Source organism: Loxodonta africana, chromosome 2 (genome assembly GCF_030014295.1).
Source record: "Loxodonta africana isolate mLoxAfr1 chromosome 2, mLoxAfr1.hap2, whole genome shotgun sequence".
Taxonomy (NCBI): Eukaryota; Metazoa; Chordata; class Mammalia; order Proboscidea; family Elephantidae; genus Loxodonta; species Loxodonta africana.
The window spans coordinates 170,172,812-170,193,075 of record NC_087343.1 but is presented as its reverse complement, the minus strand read 5'-3'; the positions used below and the strand labels follow the sequence as shown (position 1 = coordinate 170,193,075).

The window sequence follows — 20,264 nt, the reverse complement described above, 5'->3', positions numbered from 1 at the left end:
GAATACCAGAAGGATGTTTACCTGTGTTTTATTGATTATGCAAAGGCATTTGACTGTGTGGATCATACAAACTATGGATAACACTGTGAAGAATGGGAATTCCAGAACACTTAATTGTGCTCATAAAGAAACTTTACATAGATCAGGAGGCAGTTGTTTGGACAGAACAAGGGGATACTGATTGGTTTAAAGTCAGGAAAGGTGTGCGTCAGGGTTGTATATCTCACCATACTTATTCAATCTGTATGCTGAGCAAATAATCCGAGAAGCTGGACTCTATGAAGAGGAATGGGGCAACAGGATTGGAGGAAGACTCATTAACAACCTGCGTTATGCAGATGACACAACCTTGCTTGCTGAAAGTGAAGAGGACTTGAAGCACTTACTGATGAAGATCAACGACCACAGCCTTCAGTATGGATTATGCCTCAACATAAAGAAAACAAAAATCTTCACAACTGGACCAATAAGCAACATCATAATAAATGGAGCAAAGATTGAAGTTGTCAAGGATTTCACTTTACTTGGATTCACAATCAATACCCACAGAAGCAGCAGTCAAGAAATCAAAGACACATTGCATTGGGCTGCAAAAGACTTCTTTAAAGTGTTGAAAAGCAAAGATGTCACCTTGAGGACAAAGGTGCACCTGACCTAAGCCATGGCGTTTTCAATAACCTCATATGCATGCGAAAGCTGGACAATGAATAAGGAAGACCAAAGAACTATCACCTTTGAACTGTGGTGTTGGTGAAGAATATCGAATATACCATGGACCGCCAAAAGAACGAACACATCTGCCAGAATGCTCCTTAGAAGCAAGGATGGAGAGACTACGTCTCATATGCTTTGTACATATTATCAGGAGGGACCAGTCCCTGGAGAAGGACATCGTGTTTGGTAAAGTAGAGGGTCAGCGAAAAAGAGGAAAACCCTCAATGAGATAGATTAACACAGTGGCTGCAACAATGTGCTGAAGCATAGCAACAACTGTGAGGATGGCAGTATTTTGTTCTGCTGTGCATACGGTCACTATGAGCTGGAACTGACTCGATGGCACCTTACAACAAAAACAACCCCTTAGGGTTATTGTGAAGGTTGAGTGAGTTAATATGTTCAATGTGGTTACAACAGTACCTGTCATATAGGAAGTGTTGAATACATATTTGCTATTATTGTACAGTGGTTAAGAGTTCAGGCTGCTAACCAAAAGGTCAGCATTTTGAATCTACCAGCTGCTCCTTGGAAACCCTATGGGACAGTTCTGCTCTGTCCTATAGGGTCACTATGAGTCAGCATCGACTTGATGGAAATGAGTTTGGTTTTTGCTTTATCATTATAAAGGGGCGTAGTGGTCATTGGCATAGTCAAGAGAAGCATGAAGAAGGCAGAACAAGTGTTAACCCATTTTATAGATGAGAAAACTGAGGCTCAGAAAGATGAGGTGTCTTATCTGGAGTCACACTGCTAGCTGGTGGCAGCTCCAGGATTTCTAAAGTTTCCAAAACCAGCGCACTTCCCCATCAAAAAAACATTTCAGCCATTGCAGGCTGTTAGCCCTCTGGCCAATTTTGGCCCAGAGGCATGTTTTATTTGGCTTATATAATATTTTTTAACTGAATTTAAATGTGATTAGATGGGCCCAGCACATGTTAGTCAGCCTCAGCACCACCTCCCCATCCCCCCCACCGACACTCGGTGTTACTCCCAGCCAGCCAACTACTCTCATGTAGGTCCGTGTACAGGCCGATGCCACACCTGGCTCCAAACCCCCAGGAACAGACAAGTTTGGTAGGCTGAAGAGGAGGCAGGGAGGATCACAGGTCAGAGGGATCGTGAAGACATAGTCAGGGAAGCCTTCCTGGAGATGGCTGGACTTGAGCTAGGGCTTGAAGTTGGGGAGTAGGATCTGTCCAGTTAAAAGGCAGGGCAGTGGGTAGGGCAGATTCCTTTACGGTTGGTGAACTTCAGGGATGTTTAAAAGTTCCCTTTCCAAAGTTTCCCCAGAAGTCTTCCTTGGTGGAGGAAAGAAATGAGCGGTCCTGAATTTCAGATAAGGCCATGTGACCCAGGAGGTCTAGAATCCACATGTATTGTCAGTGTTTGTTGACTGAGTAACCGATCTGTGTCATTATCCCTGAGGATTTAGCACTATGCCAGGCACCTGGAAGGAGGTGCAGTCATGTGAGAGAAGTGTAAACTATGGCCCCTATCCTCAATGATAATAATAATAATATAATGGCTAACATTTATTATACCATTACTATGAGCCAGGGGCTGTGGATCACAGAGTTTTATGCTTAGGGTGGCACTTCCAAGGAATATTCCCCAGAATGTGAATGGAGAGTATACTGAGTTGGATTCTATTACTAAATCATCCGGGGAAACATTAGGTTAAGCTATGTTAGGTGAGTGTTTTGCTGTAGCACTTCTCAGGGCCTCTAACACTCATGGCAAATCTTTAAGAAAGAAATAGTGACTGCGGCATTCTTATGCGACACAGAACACATCTCCCTCCTACCCCTATTTTATGTGTGTACCAACGCCTGAGTCTGGTGTTCCTCAGAACCCCCTTTGGAAAACACTGGCTCGAGTTTGTCATGCTGCCTCTCCTTTGCTAGGGCAATACTGGAAAATGGGAAGTAGGAAGAGATCTGCCTTGCAGACCCAGCTCTGCTGCTACTTCCTGTGAAACCTAGAAAGGTTGTTTTTCTTCTCTGGGCCTCAATTGTCCCATCTCTAAAAAAGTCTAGGTGTTCTGGATGCTTCTTCCTATCCTAGCAGTCTTGACAGCAGTTTCTAACATTTCAAACCTCTCTGGCAAAAAGGATGGATGCTGGTCACAGGGGTGAGGTGAGGAAAGGCTGTTGCAAGCTGATGTGGCTGCCTGACTGCCTGACCCAGTGACAGTCACTGGATCAAAGAAGTGGTCAATCCCCATGGCTCTTGGGTCTCTAGTCCCACAGGGTCCCACACAGGGGTGGATTATCCAATAGGCAAGGTAAGCACGGTGCTTACCTTGCTTACCAGGTCATCTGTACTGAACAATTTCACAATTTTTTCCTTTTTTTTTTTTTTTTTTACCACTTCAAAGATTTTGCTTCTAGATATGGCTGGCATCTGTCCCTCTCCCAACCCCACAGCACCTTCCTACAGAATCAATGCCTCTTTTCAAATTTACAATCCCTGACAGGGATGGGGAGCTCTGGTGGCACAGTGGTTAAGAGCTCGGCTGCTAACCAAAACGTCAGTAGTTCAGATCTACCAGCCACTCCTCAGAAACCCTATGGGGCACTTCTACTTTGTCCTATAGGGTTGCTATGAGTTGGAATCAACTTGACAGCAACAGGGTCAGGGGACAGGGATAGATCACTCAGTAAGCAAGGTAAGCATGGGCTTACTTGTGCTTGCTTACTAATCTATAGTGACCAATTTCACATGGGTTTCATCACATCTTTGAATGGTTAAAAACATGTGAGATTGTTCACTAGGGATTGGAAAGTAAGCACAAGTAAGCCTGTGCTTACCTTGCTTACTGAGTAATCTGACCCTGGTCCCACAGCACTTGGGTCTCAAGGTCTGTTCGCCGTACATGATAGGAAGAAGAGACTTCAAATGAACATGAGTAGCCCCGTTTTACCTAATGTTCGTAAAGTGCATAGAGATTGCTAGAGGCAAGGAAAAGCAGGCCCGTCTTCTGTGGGTAGCATTGCTTGGTGTGTTTTCTGCCAGCCTCCCAGGGAGACCCTCAAAGGGAAAAGCAGGAGGTGTGCCAGCACCTCTGCCACTCTTTTGCATCAAACCCTCTAACAGCTTTCTATTGTAGCAAGAATAAATTCCAAACCTCTCATGTCAGCCCAGAAGACCCTGTGTGCTCCAGACTCCCTCTACCTCCTGACCTCCCTTCCCTGCCATATGCTAGCCCCTCAAACACACAAAGCTCATTCCAGCCTGGGGGCCCTAGGGCATAGCATTCCTGCTGTCTGGAACCCTTCCCCTCTTCCCACCACACACATACCACAAACTTCTCATCCTTCAAGCTTCAACTTAAATGGTCCCTTCTCAGAGAGGCCTCCCTTGCTCTGTGCTCTTCATAGCCCAGATCACAATCTCTGATTTTATGTGACTACCTGCTTTTTGCTCATTTCCTCCACTAATATGTAATCTCGGCGAGACTAAAGATCATGGCTGTCTTGCTACCCTTAGTATCCTCAGTGCCAAGCTACTGTTTGGCACAGAAGATACACAATAATTGTGGAATAAATGCTGTGTGCCCTCTGCAAGTTGCTTCCCTCTCTGGGCCTTGTTTCCTCATACGCGAAATGAAGTAGTTAGATGAGGTGCCTGCTGAGAGCCCTTCAAACTCTGACTGTGCATCTGTGACTAATATCTGGGCCTTGTGCCCAGGAGCGAATCTGGCATTGAGTCTCTACAGCGCTGATCACGGTGCACTGATTTAATCAGGCAGCAGACACCCTGTAATTTAGCATTCTATTGTCCCTCCTCCCCAGTCCCCAGGCTGGGGACCACGCTGTCAGATTTCCAGGATGATCCATTCACAGCCACCCATTTCCCCAGCTCACACAGCCCAGTGCCGCATGGAGAGGACAGCAGACAGGCAGGGGCAGGCTGGGAGAGGATGTCCAATCTGAAAGCCTAAGCCAAGAGGAGGTCTCACCATTATCTTTAGCTGAAAGGCTGGAAGCTTTGAGAGATTTCATCAAATTCTAGAATCTCTGAGTTGGAAAGGGCTTTTGAAGACGCTTGACCCAGCCCTCTGCCTGACTGCCCTCTAAACATTCCCCAGCTGTGATCACCCTGATTCCTGGTGAAGCACTCTGAACAGGGGCTTCAACACCTCTCAGGGCTGCTCATCTGACCAATGAATGCCATTGCTTAGAGAGCTCTTTCATCAGCAGCATGGTGCAGTGTAGTGAGTCAGTACAGCATAGGAGAGAAGGGCCTGGGCTCCCAGCCAGGCTACCTAGGTGCAATGCCAGTTCTGCAACCTCCTTGTTGTGTGAGCTTGAGCAAGCCACGAAACTTCTCTGTGCCTCCATTTCCTCTTCTGTAAAATAGGGAGACTCCTCATTGGTCTGTTGGGAGAATTACAAGTGTTAATACATAGTGGAGGGCAGTAAATGTTCATTACTTATTATGGATTGAATTTTGTTTCCCCAAAATGTGTGCCAACTTGGCTAGGCCATGATTCCCATTATGGTGTGGTTGTCCACCATTTTGTGATGTGATATGATTATCCTATGCGTTATAAATCCTGCCTCTATGATGTTAATGAGGCAAGATTAGAGGCAGTTTTGTTAAATATATAATTTAATGAGGCAGAACTCAATCTACAGGATTAGGCTGCATTTTGAGTCAATCTCTTTGGAGAAATAAAAGAGAGAACTAAGCAGAGAAAAGAGGGACCTCATACCACCAAGAAAGAAGTACTGGGAGCGGAGCATTATCGTTTGGTTCTGGGGCCCCGGCATTGCTCCTAGATCAGGGAATATTGATGGCAAGGACCTTCCCCAGAACCAACAAAGAGAGAAAGCCTTCACCTGGAGCTGGTGCCCTGAATTCAGACTTCTAGCCTTGTAGATTGTGAGAGAATAAATTTCTGTTTGTTAAAGTCATCTACTTGTGGTATTTCTGTTATGGCAATACTAGATAACCAAGACATTACTATTAACTGCCACCTACTGAGTGTTGTTACTGTTGTTGACGTTGCTGTTTTTAGATCCTCTTGGGCTCTGGTTCTTTAGGTTGGTTGGTTTGCAGAAGAGACAGTGGGGCCCAGCCCAAAGAACATGGGGCTGGATATTCAGTGGGGTGGCTTGCCAGTAGCCTCACTTCATCTTTCTGGGCCCTGGGATCCTAATCTGAAAAACAGGATATTCCCTGTTCTGCTTCCTGTCATAGAAGCAATGTACAGATCAAATGAGAAAATGGACAAGAAGGCTTTGAAAAGTGAAAAATTCTACGTAAATGAGAGGGATTCATCTTTTTTGTTGGTGGTGGAAGAGTCCTTTCCTCTTTTAGGCAGGCACATTAGCTTCCAGACAGCAAATAGCTAAACTTGACCTATTTGGCAAAAAATATGTTTTTGGTGCTTTCCATGAATTTGGAGCTGGATGTTAATCCCTTCAGAATCTTTTTTTATTGTAAAAAATTGAGAAGGGTTTGATTATAAGCATTTGGGTACATCCCTACAGGATGCAGGGCTTGGTTTAGCTTATTTCTGCCATCTTTGTTTATTATTATAATTATTATTTCTCCAGTTTTTTCTTCTTTGGGAATTTGATTGGAAGGATCCAGATGGAGGGCATTCACTTTGCAAATGTCAGCAGGACAGGGTAGCTCTGAATACTGTATTTTTGAAAATAACGTGCCCACGTAAAAAATGTGTGCACACATATAACACACATAGCTCACTTATGAAAATAGTGAGGGGGGTTGCACAGTTGGCAAAAAACACATAAAGCATGCGTTATTTGAGTAAAAATACAGTAATTTCAGGAGGTCTTATGTGACCTTTATTTAACACCTGTCATGTCATTTGGATCAACAGCTGGAGGAGGCCTTAGAGTCAGCCTTCTCACTGCACAGATTAGAAACTGAGGCGCAGAGAGGGGAAGGGGTTTGCCCAAAGTCACACAGCTAGTTAATGCCAGAGGCTTGACTAAATAACCAGAGTTCTTGATTCTAAACTCCATGCTCATTCCAACTGTTCTATGGAATCTTGCAATTTCTCTAAATAAACTTGTATAAAAAAAAATAATAATAAAAAAAAATAAACTTGTATACAACTCTTTAAATTCATAGGAGCTTACATATTGCAAAACTTATTGAACTATATACTTAAAATCTGTGCAGTGTATTATGAATTTAACTGAATTAAAAAAAAAATGATGACCTGGTACAGCAGAGTTTTATTTCATGAGGAGGTCAGCGTCCAAAGTCAGCAATCAGAGCCTAAATAATGGATAGTTGAAGGGACTCAAGAAAAGGGACTCCACAGCGGAGGCAGCGTTTTCTAGGATGTTATAACAGCCTGCTGTGTCTTCAGAGGAGGCAGATTAAGTCGTTGGCTGGCGTGTAGGTTCAGATTGTGGGAAAAATAATGTATCTCTATAATAAGGTATTGTTCAATGTGGTGAGACGTGAATATGGTAACCAAGACTGCTAAGGGACAAACAGATTCACATATTTTACCTCAAAGATTCACACACACATATACACTCACTCACCCGCACACTACCACACCATATACACAATTTACCTTATTGTGGTTGCGTTTGACAAATCTGTAGAGCCAAGGGTACGTAAGTTAGATATGCCTGTGCTGTGCCTTCATTGCATTCCCTCTATTTCAGAGAGAACCTAAGGGACTTTGTATTGTAGGACCCTGGGGCTCAGCAGGGGAGTCAGGCCAGAGACAAGGATCTGTGGGTTCGTAGGATCTGGTGGCAAGAGTGAGGTCTAGCCATGTTCAGGGCCCTGAGGGGAAGCTTGGGGAGCTGGAGTAAGAAAACTGGAACAATGGAGAACACCTCACTCAGGGGGAGAGGTTAGGGGTGGGGAACTAGGGAAGAAAAAAAAAAAATTTTTTTTTTTTTTTTAGGAAAGAAGAAGGAGATAAAAAAGCAGGAGATCAAAGAGAGAGATGAAGGCAGTAGCTTGGGGAAGAGGGTTTTGACGAGGAGAAAGCAAGCATCAAGAACTGACTTGCAGTAGCATTTAAAAAAACAAACAAAAACAGTTGCCGTTGAGTTGATTCCAACTCATGCAGACCCTATGTGTGTTAGATTAGAGCAGGGCTTCATAAGGTTTTCAAGGACTAATTTTTTGGAAATAGATCACCAGGCTTTTCTACTAAGGTGCCTTTGGGTGAACTCGAACCTCAAAACTTTCAGTTAGCTGCTGAGCTCTAAACTGTTTGCCCTACCCAGGCACTCCTGCTGCAATATTATAGAACTAATAATTGTCCTGCACTGAGTAAACACCCTCAAATTTGGAGTGATGGTGGTAGGGGAGACACAACAGAACATGTTTAACAACATGAAACTGGATAAGTTTCAGAACTGTTTGTTAATCATTTACATATTAAAAAGAAAATTTCATGCTTCTAGCTTTTCAAAAGGGTTTGTTCTTTTGGGGATTTTAAACATGCTTTCTAGAATCGTGTTTGCCTGTACACCACCTTTACTCACTGAAAACCAGCTGGTTACAAAATAGTCTGTTCAGTATGACCCTATTTTTGTCAGAAGTCCTTTTCTAATACATGTAAATTATCGCTGTTGGGATATACACCAAAAGATTAACACTGGTTATTTGAGTGCTGATTTTATTCTTTTTGCTAATCTGTATTTTCTGACTCTTTTTTTTTATGGAGCATGTTGTTACTTATTAAAACAACAACAAGGAAAACTTCACCCCATCTCAGCCTCTGTCTTGATGTCCATAAAATTCACGTAAGTTGAGTTTATACTTGTAAGGTTTTATTTTACATATAATTCAAAATCATTGCTAATAATTCATTTTAAGATAGCACATAATATTTCCTAGGTAGGGTGGGCTTACTCTGTGCCAGACTTGTGCTTTACATGAATTATCTCATACAATAACCCTTTGAGATAGACACTATTATAAAACCCATTTTGCAGATGAGAAAACAGGGCTAGAGAGGTTAAGCAGCTTGTGCAAACTCGTTTATAAATGTCACACAATGGTCTGACTCCAGGCTGTGCTCTTGACAGCCTGGTGATCGTGCTAGACCGAAATGGTGCAAATTTACATGTCACCCTGTTTATGGGTCTCTTTATCAGCCATGACTAAACCAAAACCAAACCTATTGCTGTTGTGTCAGTTCCGACTCATAGTGACCCTACAGGACAGAATAGAACTGCCCCATAGGGTTTCCAGGAAGCATCTGGTGGATTCGAGCTGCCGATCTTTTGGTTGGCAGCTGAACTCTTAACCACTCAAACAACACTCCTACTGCCTTCCCAATGGCTGCAGGATATTTGGTTCAAAGATATGACAAAGGTCAACCTCCCATCAGAAATCTCAAGCCACTTAACATTCCATGTGAGTCCAGACAGGGCCAACGACTGAGATCAACCCAGGAACCCTGAGTGGACTGGGACTGTGGGACTGTACCCAGGACAGTCACCTTCTCATTTATATATTAACTCCACTGCCCACTCTGACCAACCAGGATACCCACCCACTTCCTAGAACCAACTTCAACCTGGGAGGAGAGCAATGTGCACACAGGGAAGGCTGTTTAATTGTAATAATATAATTTATCTCAAAAGAATGATTATGACTATATAATTAACACCTTGTATTCAGACACTTTCATCTCTAAGAAGCATTGAGAGTCTTACAGATTATCTAAATAGGTATCACATACAATTGCTGGAACCAAAGTCTGCTGTTTTAAAGATAATTAAAATTCCTTCCTCTTTGGAATTAAGAGCCTTGCCTATGGGATAAATAGTGTGCCCACTAGACACATGAATAGATCTAAACCTGGGAACTCTGAACATAGGACTGGAAATGATCTTGAAGAGTCATTTGCCCAAGAAAGACAAATAAATGATCTAAACATACAGAATAATTTCAAATCCCCTGCTCATGGCAGAAATTATTAATCAAACACAGCACTCTTCCCTCCTAGGCCTGGACTTGTCCCCAGAATCTTTCTTAACAGAGCATTTTAGGCAGCCACTACCAACTAATCAGAGTTCAACTCCATTTGCCAGCCTGGAAATTACCCACTGCCATCAAGTCATCATAGCAACCCTATAGGACAGAGTAGAACTACCCCATAGGATTTCCAAGGCTGCAATCTTTACGGAAGCAGACTGCCAAACCTTTCTCCTGCGCAGTGGCTGGTAAATTTGGACTGCTGACCTTTCGGTTAACAACTGAGAGCTTCACCACTGTGCCACCAGGGCTCCTAACCTGGAAATTAACCCATTGCCGTTGAGTCAATTCCAACTCATAGTGGCCCTATAGGACAGAGTAGAGCTGCCCCATAGAGTTTCCAAGAAGCGCCTGGTGGATTTGAACTGCCGACCTTTTGGTTAGCAGCCATAACACTTAACCACTACGCCACCAGGGTTTCCAACCTGGAAATTAGTTCACCCTTATCCTTCTAATGTACAGATAGGGGACTGAAGTTCAGAGAGTTAAATTAACTTGTTCAGAATCACACAGCCTAGTAATGCAAAGCTGGAGATCCCAAATTCTTGCTTTTTCCTTAATCCCCACCCCCGCCTCTTTTGCTGTGTTCAGAATAAACTTGATAGGTTATATATTTTGCTCCAGATTCCTCTTTCTTGGATGGGCTGTTTAGGATGCCTCTATCAATGATTTGCTGAGTGACTATGGGCCTATTGCTCAGTCTCCTTCAGAGTGAGGTGTTACAAATTCAAATGCAGATAGTAATCCAGGTACCGATTTCCGGTTCATTTAGCGGCAAGATGGGGTGTGTTTTTGAGAAATGTGAGCTGCTGTTGAAATTTCTGTAGTTGTAAAGAATGGATCAGACATTTCTGGAGCACCTTTTCTAGGTGATGTACTGTGCTCCTGATAGAATGTGTTTATGCTCTAAAAAGTATACAAATCCAGTAAGACATCGGCTATGGTAAGGCTACTTGGAGGGAGGTGGCGTTTGAGCTAGGCTTTGGAGATCCATAAAATTAAATATTTTTTCTAATTATAAAAGGGTCACATGGGCATTACATAATTATTGGGAAAGACAGGCTGTCAAGAGGAAACGTCACTCATTTCTTTTACCCATCAGTCATATCAATGTTTTGTTTTATTTTCTCTAATTTCTTTTTACTCCATGCATAGGTATGTGGCTTTTTTTGTTTCATGTTGTTCTCAATCTATGCATGTCATTTTATATCTTTAAAAAGTTTTTTTTTTTTTTTTTAATTTTAAATTTAAATATACTACGAGGATGTTCTGGAAACCCTGGTGGTGTAGTGGTTAAATGCTACGACTGTTAATCAAGAGGTCGGCAGTTCGAATCTGCCAGGCACTCCTTGGAAACTCTATGGAGCAGTTCTACTCTGTCCTATAGGGTCACTATAAGTTGGAATCGACTCGATGGCAGTGGGTTTTGGGATGAGGATGTTCTATAACCCAGTAACACTGCTCCTAGGAATAACTCAACAGAAATACATATATGTACACCAAAAGGCATGTATGAGCAGCACTTTTCATAATAGTCCCAAACTGGAAACAACCCAAATGTCAATCAATAATAGGATGGATAAATAAATTGTGATATATTCACACAATTAAAAAACTATACAGCAATGAAAAGAAACTACAGCTACACAGAGCAACATGGAAGAACCTCACAAATATAATGTTGAGCAAAAGAAGCCAGATACAAAAGAAAACATACTGTATGAATCCACTGATGTCATGTACAAAGCCAGGCAAAGCTCATCTATGGCGTTAGAAGTCAGAACAGTGCTTACCCTTTAGAGTGTGGTTAGTGACTGGAAAATACCATGAGGGGGCACCTGGCTGTAGGTTACACAGGTATGCACACTTAGTAAAAATTTATCAAAGTATACATTTATGATTTGTGTACTTTTCTGTATTTGTGCTACAGGTCAATAAAAAACACCCATATTGCCACATGAACCAGAGACTACATTATCCTGAGACCAGAAGAACTAGATGGTGCCTGGCTACAACCAATGACTGCCCTGACAGGGAACACAACAGAGAACCCCTGAGAGAGCAGGACAGCAGTGGGATGCAGATCCCAAATTCTCATAAAAAGACCAGACTTTAAGGTCTGAGTGAGACTAGAAGGACCTCGGTGGTCATGGCCCCCAGGCCTTCTGTTGGTCCAGGACAGGAACCATTCCCGAAGCCAACTCTTCAGACATGGATGGGACTGGACAGTGGGTTGAAGAGGAATGCTGGTGAGGAGTGAGCTTCTTGGATCAGGTGGACGCTTGAGACTATGTTGGCATCTCCTGTCTGGAGGAGAGATGAGAAGGCGGAGGGGGTTAGAAGCTGGCGAAATGGACATGAAAAGAGAGAGTGGAGGGAGACAGTGGGCTGTCTCATTAGGGGGAGAGTAATTGGGAGCATGTAGCAAGGTGTATATAATTTTTTGTGTGAAAGACTGACTTGATTTGTAAATTTCACTTAAAGCACAGTAGAAATTATTTTTAAAAACCCATATTAATTAATTGAAGAAAAATAAATCCATCAGTCAGGGATGACCAAGAATGTCACTTGGGGCAGAGGGAATAGCAAGAACAAAGGAAGGCATAACAATGGGAACATGTAAGAATGGTTAGGAAATGGAAAATAGGCCAGCTTGCTTGCAACATTGGTATTACAATATTTTGCTTAGTGGACACAGTGGGGTACAGAGTTGAGGGTTTCTATATGCCGAGTATGGTCTTTGGAAAGTGATGACAGTCACAGACACTTCCCCAACTCCAGCCTATCTCATGGAAAGTTCCACAGTCAATGGAGCATGAGTGTGGACGGTTCAGCACTGATTAAGCCCACTGCTTCTGTGGCTTCTTCTCTGCTTTGGGCAATTGAAAATGTACTGGGGAGGAGGAAGGTCCTGAGGGCCTGGGTGTGCTTTCTCATTCCTCTTGCATTCTTTCCCACCCTTCCTATTTCCCATCCAAATGTTAGGCAACTTGAGGGAAGCCACACCATGGGAGGCTTAGAATAATCTCCCTATCTTCAAGTCAGCTGATTAGCAAACTTAATTCCATCTGCAACCTTTATTCTCCTCTGCTCTGTAACCTAACATATTCACAGGTTCTAGGGATTAGGACATAGCCATCTTCTGGGACCATTATTCTGCCTACTAGCACAATCAAGGGGGCTAACCTGTGGTTTACAGCCCTAACATTTCCCATGAGTCCACATTCCAGATAGTATAGGCATTCCAAGGTCCTTGTGTTGGAAGGAACCTGGATTCTAACCTTGGTTCTGTCAAAAATCCTCTGTGATTGTGCTGGAGGTCCTAGCCAGAGCAATTAGGCTAGATAAGGAAATAAAGAGCACCCAGATTGGTAAGAAAGAAGTAAAAGTATCTCTGTTTGCAGATGACATGATCTTATATACAGAAAACCCTAAAGAATCCTCAAGAAAACTACTGAAACTAATAGAAGAGTTCAGCAGTGTATCAGGATATAAGATAAGCATACAAAAGTCAGCTGGATTCCTCTATAGCAACAAAGAAAACTTCGAAGAGGAAATCACCAAATCAATACCATTTACAATATCTCCCAAGTAGATAAAATACTTGGGAATAAATCTAAACAGAGATGTAAAAGACCTATACAAAGAAAACTAGAAGACACCGCTGCAAGAAACCAAAAAAGATCTACATAAGTGGAAAAATGTACCTTGCTTATGGATAGGAAGACTCAACATTGTAAAAATGACTATTCTACCCAAAGCAATCTACAGATACAATGCAATCTCTATCCAAATTCTTATGACATTTTTTAATGAGATGGAGAAACAAATCACCAACTTCATATGGAAGGGAAAGAGTCCCTGGATAAGCATTACTGAGAAAGAAGAACAAAGTGGGAGGCCTCACACTACCTGATTTTAGAACATATTATACTGCTACAGTAGTCAAAACAGCCTGGCAATGGTACAACAACAGATACAGGGACCAGTGGAGCAGAATTGAGAATCCAGACAAATCTATTCAGCTGATATTTGACAAAGGCCCAAAGTCAGTTAAATGGGGGAAAAGACAGTCTCTTTAACAAATGGTGCTGGCATAACTGGATATCCATCTGCTAAAAAATGAAACAAGACCCATACCTACACCATGCACAAAACCCAACTCAAAATGGATCAAAGACCTAAATACAAAATCTAAAATGATAAAGATCATGGAAAAAAAAAATAGGGATAATGCTAGGAGCCCTAATATATGGCATAAACAGTATACAAAACATTACTAACAATGCACAAACACCAGAAGAGAAACTGGATAACTGGGAGCTCCTAAAAATCAAACACTTATGCTCATCCAAGGACTTCACCAAAAGAGTAGAAAGATTACCTACAGACTAGGAAAAAGTTTTTACAAATCTGATCAGCATCTGATCTCTAAAATCTACATGATACTGCAAAACCTCAACCACGAAAAGACAACCCAATTAAAAAATGGGCAAAAGATATGAACAGGTACTTCACCAAAGAAGACATTCAGGTGGCTAACAGATACATGAGGAAATGCTAACGATCATTAGCCATTAGAGAAATGCGAATCAAAAATACAATGAGATACCATCTCACCCCTACAAGGCTGGCATTAATCCAAAAAACACAAAATAATAAATGTCAGAGAGGTTGTGGAGAGACTGGAACACTCATGTACTGCTGGTGGGAATATAAAATGGTATAACCACTTTGGAAATCAATTTGGTGCTTCCTTAAAAAGCTAGAAATAGAACTACCACACAATCCAGCAATACCACTCCTTGGAATATATCCTAGAGAAATAAAAGTCCTCACATGAACAGATATATGCACAACCATGTTCACTACAGCACCGTTTACAATAGCAAAAAGATGGAAGCAATCAAGGTGCCCATCAACAGATGAAGGGATAAATAAATTATGGTATATTCACATAATGGAATACTACACAACGATTAAGAACAATGATGAATCTGTGAAACATCTCATAACAGAGGTATCTGGAAGGCATTATACTGACACTAGTCAGTTGCAAAGGGACAAATATTGTATGAGACCACCATTATAAGAACTCAAGAAAAAATTTATACACAGACAAAAATATCTTTAAGGTCACAAGGGTGGGGAGGGGGGAAGAGAGGTATTCACTAATTAGACAGTAGACAAAAACTATTTTATGTTAAGGGAAAGAAAATACACGGTACACGGGAAGTCAACACAATGGGACTAAACCAAAAGCTAAGAAGTTTCCTGAATACAGCCAAAAGCTTTGAAGGCCAGAGTGGCAGGGACAGGGGTCTGGGGACCATGTTTTCAGGGGACATCTAGGTCAACGGGCATAACAAAATGTATTAAGAGAATGTTCTGCATCCCACTTTGTTGAGTGCTATCTGGGGTCTTAAAGATGCATCAATTGGTCTCAACCTACCTGGAGCAAAACAGAATGAAGAACACCAAAGGCACAAGGTAAATATGAGCCCAAGAGACAGAAAGGGCCACATAAATCAGAGACTACATCACCCTGAGACCAGAAGAACTAGATGGTGCCCGGCTACCAATGATAACTGCCCTGACAGGAAACACAACAGAGAATCCCTAATGGAGCAGGAGAACGGTAAGATGCAGACCTCAAATTCTCATAAAAAGACCAGACTTAATGGTCTGACTGAGACTACAGGGACCCCAGAAGTCATGGTCCCCAGACTGTCTGTTAGCCCAAGACTGGAACCATTTCCAAAGCCAACTCTTCAAACAGGGATTGGACTGGACTATAAGAGAGAAAATGATACTGGTGAGGAGTGAGCTTCTTGGCTCAAGTACACACATGAGACTATGTGGGCAGCTCCTGTCTGGAAGTGGGATGAGAAGGGAGAGGGGACAGGAACTGGTTGAATGGTCATGGGGAATATAGGGTGGACAGGAGGAGTATACTGTCTTATTACGGGGAGAGCAGCTAAGAGTACATAGCAAGGTATGTATAAGTTCTTATATGAAAGACTGGCTTGATTTGTAAACTTTCACTTAAAGTACAAAAAAAAAATTCTGTGTGACTTCAGACAGATTAGTTTCCCCCTCTGATCCACAGTTTCTCCATTAACATTAGGGGAGGGTTAGACTAGATAACCTATAAAGGCCCCTCCAGATTGCCCATTCTAGGAATTTGTGAAAATGTCCTATGATTTGCATTTCATTTTCATATGCAAACTAGTCATACCATGTGGTCCCAAGTGAATGTTTTATGGCCAGTTTTATAGGGTCATCAGTTCTTCATTCCTGTTCCCTGTTGCTCTTATCTTGACCTGAATTCACAGAAGGTAATCACGGAGAAAGGATGCAGGCATGGGAAATCAGGAATACAAGAGGATGCCAAGGTCCTCTATAAGCCTTTGCCACCGAAGGATTTCAGGAAGGAAATCGCTGCAGACTTGGGTCACTCAATGTCCAGTACCAATATATCAGCCTCCATTGAATTCTACGTTTCCCTGCTAAGGTAGGTAAAGGAAGGAGGACACTCACCCCTACTTTATAAATTAAGAACATGAGAGGCCTTCAAGCAATCTAAGTTCTAATTCTAAGTGTCTTCTCACAACATGGTGGGAATCAAGAGAAGGGACCTAGATGGGAGAAACGGTGGTAAGGAACTGCCAACCATGTTTCTTCTACTAGATTAGAAACCACTGGAGGGCAGGGTACCAGTTTTGTCCCTCTTTATATTCCTAGTACCCAGCAGACAGTAGATACTTAGTGTTTGTCAAGTGGGTGGATCAACTAATATTTATTTTATATCTGCAATGTGCTAAGTTCTATACTCATTGGTTTTACCAAAATTTCACAATCACCTCCAGAGGTTGTTATCAAGACCTCCATTTTCACAAACGAAGAAATGAAGACTCAGGAAGTCAAAAGACCAATGTGTAAATTATCTTCTGTTTGCCTACTTGTTTAATGCTTTGAGTCCTTCAACTAGAATAACAGTTCTAAGACAGTAGGAACCGGTCTATCTTGTTCACCTCTGCATAGCCCCAGCACCTAGGAAGATTCCTCACCACATAAGGTCTCAATAAATTTGTTAGCCAAAGGACAGAGATGTATAACTTTGTGTGCCATATGCACACACGTGTATGTTGGGGTGAATAAGTACACGAGCGCATAGAGGTGTCATAGTGATTTCACGTATTAAAATGATATATGAACAAGCCCTATGAGGTCCATCAAGTGGTATGTAATCATAGCAGAGTGGTTAAGAGTGCAGGCTCTGAACTGAGTCCACTTGGGTTCAGATACTGGGTTCTGGCAGATGGTAAACGCTCAACATTGCTGTTGTTATTGTTATTTCAAGATGGGCTCAGAGGGGTGTGCAGATCATTAGTGGCAGAATGTGAACTGTAACCCAAGTGTTTCAATTCTCACTCAGGAGCTCTTTTTTATGTAAATTCACTGAAGTATTCTCTGAGTAGAAGATAAAAAATAATGAAGTAATCTTTTTTTTTTTTTTAATATCTACATGGTATTTCTCGAAGTGTGGTGTTCAGATCCTGTTATGGATTGAATCCTGTCCCCCAAAAGTACATGTTGTAAATCCTAACCTCTATGCCTATGGTTATAATCCCATGTGAGAATGAGTTGTCTTTATTATGTTAATGAGACAGGATTAGTGCAGGGTGTGTCTTAAATCAACCTCTTTTGAAATATAAAAGAGATTAAACAAGCAAGGGAAAGAAGCAAATATGGCAAAAGATAGATGTCAAATCACATGGAGATCTCCAATAGGAAACAGAAGCTAAAGAGACAAGGACCTTCCCCCTGAGTTGACAGAGAGAGAAAGCCTTCTGCTAGAGCTTGCACCCTGAACTTGGACTTCTAGCCTCCTAAACTGTGAGAAAAAAATTCTTGTTTGGTAAAGCCATCCACTTGTGGTATATTTGTTATAGTGGCCCTAGATAACTAGATAGACCCTATCTAAATTATCTATTGCTAAATAACAAACTACCCCAAAGCTCAGGGTTTAAAACAACAACATTCATTTTGAAGGTTATTTGGGCTGTACTTAGCTGGATGGTTCTTCTGCTAGTCTCCACGAGAATCACTCATGCAACTGTACTTATGCAGCTTGACAGGGGCTGAATGGTCTGTGCTGGTTGTTGATCTACTGCATCTTATCTCCAGATTGACCCTTTGTGCCTGCTTTATGACAATCTCTGGCAACAACCAGCATTTGCATTGCCCAGGAGTGACAGATTAACCCATTGTTGGTAAATCCTTCCTGGACCAGTTACTCAGTCTCCTGGTTGGAGTCCGGAGGTCAGAGTCCAAAACATGGAGATTAGGAAGAAAATTAGGAAATGTCATCTCCAATCTAGCCTCTGTCTCAAACTCCCCATGTGACCATAAGCAATTCATTCCCCTTCTCTGGGATTTACTTCCCTGTCTGAAACAGAAAGGAGTTGGACCCGAGGAAAGATCACTGAGGCCCCTTCCAGCGATGACAGTCTAAGAATTAGGATTCTATGAGCTCTCCACTTCTGGGCTATAGTCAGAACCCATGGTGGGGTAGTGGTTAAGAGCTACAGGAGCTAACCAAAAGGTTGGCAGTTTGAATCCACCAGGCACCCCTTGGAAACTCTATGGGGCAGTTCTACTCTGTCCTATAGGGTCACTATGAGTCGGAATTGACTTGATGGCAACAAATTTGGTTTTTAGAGGCTATATTCTGTTCCTGGTGACCTGGCTCCCGCCTCTGGTTTGAATCAGTGTAGCAAATGGGATTGTGCAGGTGCTCCTCACTCTCTCCAGTGTTACCGGCTGGCCTCTGAAAATATCTTTCGTCTGTCCCAGAGAGAAGGCAGAATTTACCTGCCCCTCCTCCAGCAACTGAATTCTTCCGAGCCCTGTGCCTGTACAGCCTTACCCTACCTACCACTACCAGCCTCTAGGAGAGCTGTATTCCCAGTTTCCTGAACCTCCTCTTCTTCCCATAGCTCTCTGGGGCCACACTATTGACTGGGTAATACAGAAGGCAGGGAGGACTCTACTAAAGGGGCATGGCTGTCTCCCTGCAGGAGGAGGTAGGGAGGCTGGGGGAAGAGGGAAGTGTAAGGAGGCTGGAGGCAGGTCATGGGGAGTCTGGGTTGATATGCTCTCGAAGTTGGACTTGGCCTTGTGGGCAGTGAGGAGATACCTGCGGCCTTAGAGTAGATGGGCATGGACAGAACGTGTGGTCAGAATGTATTTTGGTTCCATGGAAGGCAGACTGGAGCAGAGAGATAGATTGGGAGTTGTTAGAGAAATCAAAGCCAGAGATAAAGATATGGGAACGGGGACAGCAAAGAGGAGGTATTTAGGAGGCAAAATTGGCAAACTGGGTGACTGACTGATTGGCTGCCCAGCCACAAATGTGACTGCATTATTGTGGTGGGTAAGTGGAAGTATACTGTCATAGGCTGGAGAGAATATCCGATTTGTCCCAGGGACAGTTGAATAAAGGGTCTCGGGGTGCAGAGACAAATTAAAATCCCTCCAATCATGCTTTATCCTTCTTATCACTTCCTCTCATTTGGTATCCTCACACCCACGTATTATTGTCTCCACTTTGCAGGTAAGAAACTTGAGGTGGTGACAGATCAGGACCCTTGGGTTTAGGTCCCCTGACTCTCGGCCCAGTGCTTTGCCACAGAAGACTGCTTTCCTGAAATAGTGGGCAAGAAGAGGTATAGGAAGTTTGCCCTGCCTAGCTGATTCCCAGAGCCCTGATGGTGCAGTGATTAAATGTTCAGCTGCTAACCAAAAGGTTCGCAGTTCGAATCCACCAGCCACTCCTTGGAAACCCTGTGGGGCTGTTCTACTCTGTCCTATAGGGTCACTATGAGTCGGGATTGACTCTAAGGCAATGGGTTTGGTTTTTTTGTTTTAGCTGCTTCCTACTTCCTCCCCCTGGACTCAACAGCCCCAACCCTGCCACCAAATGGCAGTATGCCTCTGGCTTCACTTCTCTCTGCTTCAGCTTTGCTTTATGTCATATCAAGGGGGTGGGTGGGGCCAAGGGGGAGGTTTTCAATGTTCAGACACAAACAGGAAAACCCTTTTTTTTTTTTAACAAAGAAATCTTACATGAAGCACTAAAATGAACTCAGAAAAGAACCTTCTCAGGCTTAAGCAGAGGTGGTGGGTTCAGAGGCTGTCCGGGTAGACAGTTGTTCCACTTCCCCCGCCCCCCACCATTTGGCAGCCTCCAAGACACTTTCAGAATCTCCAAGGATCCATGGCCTTGAGTCTGCAAACCATTAGACTAGAGGACTTCTGCTCAAACACTCTGGAACGGGGGTGCTCAGCCTGGGACCACAGATAGAATTAGGGTATCTCTGCACTTGCATGGAAAAAATTTCATCTTTATCTTCACTAACCTCTAACTCAAACTAAGCATTTTCTTCCATTACGAAGATAGGCAACACATCATAGCAGTATTGGCAGTTCCTGTGACTTTGTCACCAATAGAAATTACAGGTATGTTCATATCACATTACACTTGT

The 20,264-nt window shown here is 42.8% G+C and overlaps 1 long non-coding RNA gene across 1 annotated transcript in view; it reads right to left on the bottom strand.

Annotated features, from left to right (window-relative positions):
* Positions 1-3,460: 3,460 nt before the first annotated feature.
* Positions 3,461-20,264, bottom strand: part of LOC135228977 (uncharacterized) — a 57,577-nt gene continuing 40,773 nt past the window's right edge. Inside the window, exon 3 of the long non-coding RNA XR_010319831.1 lies at positions 3,461-5,096. This is a non-coding gene — a long non-coding RNA (uncharacterized LOC135228977). The remainder of the gene's footprint in view (positions 5,097-20,264) is intronic.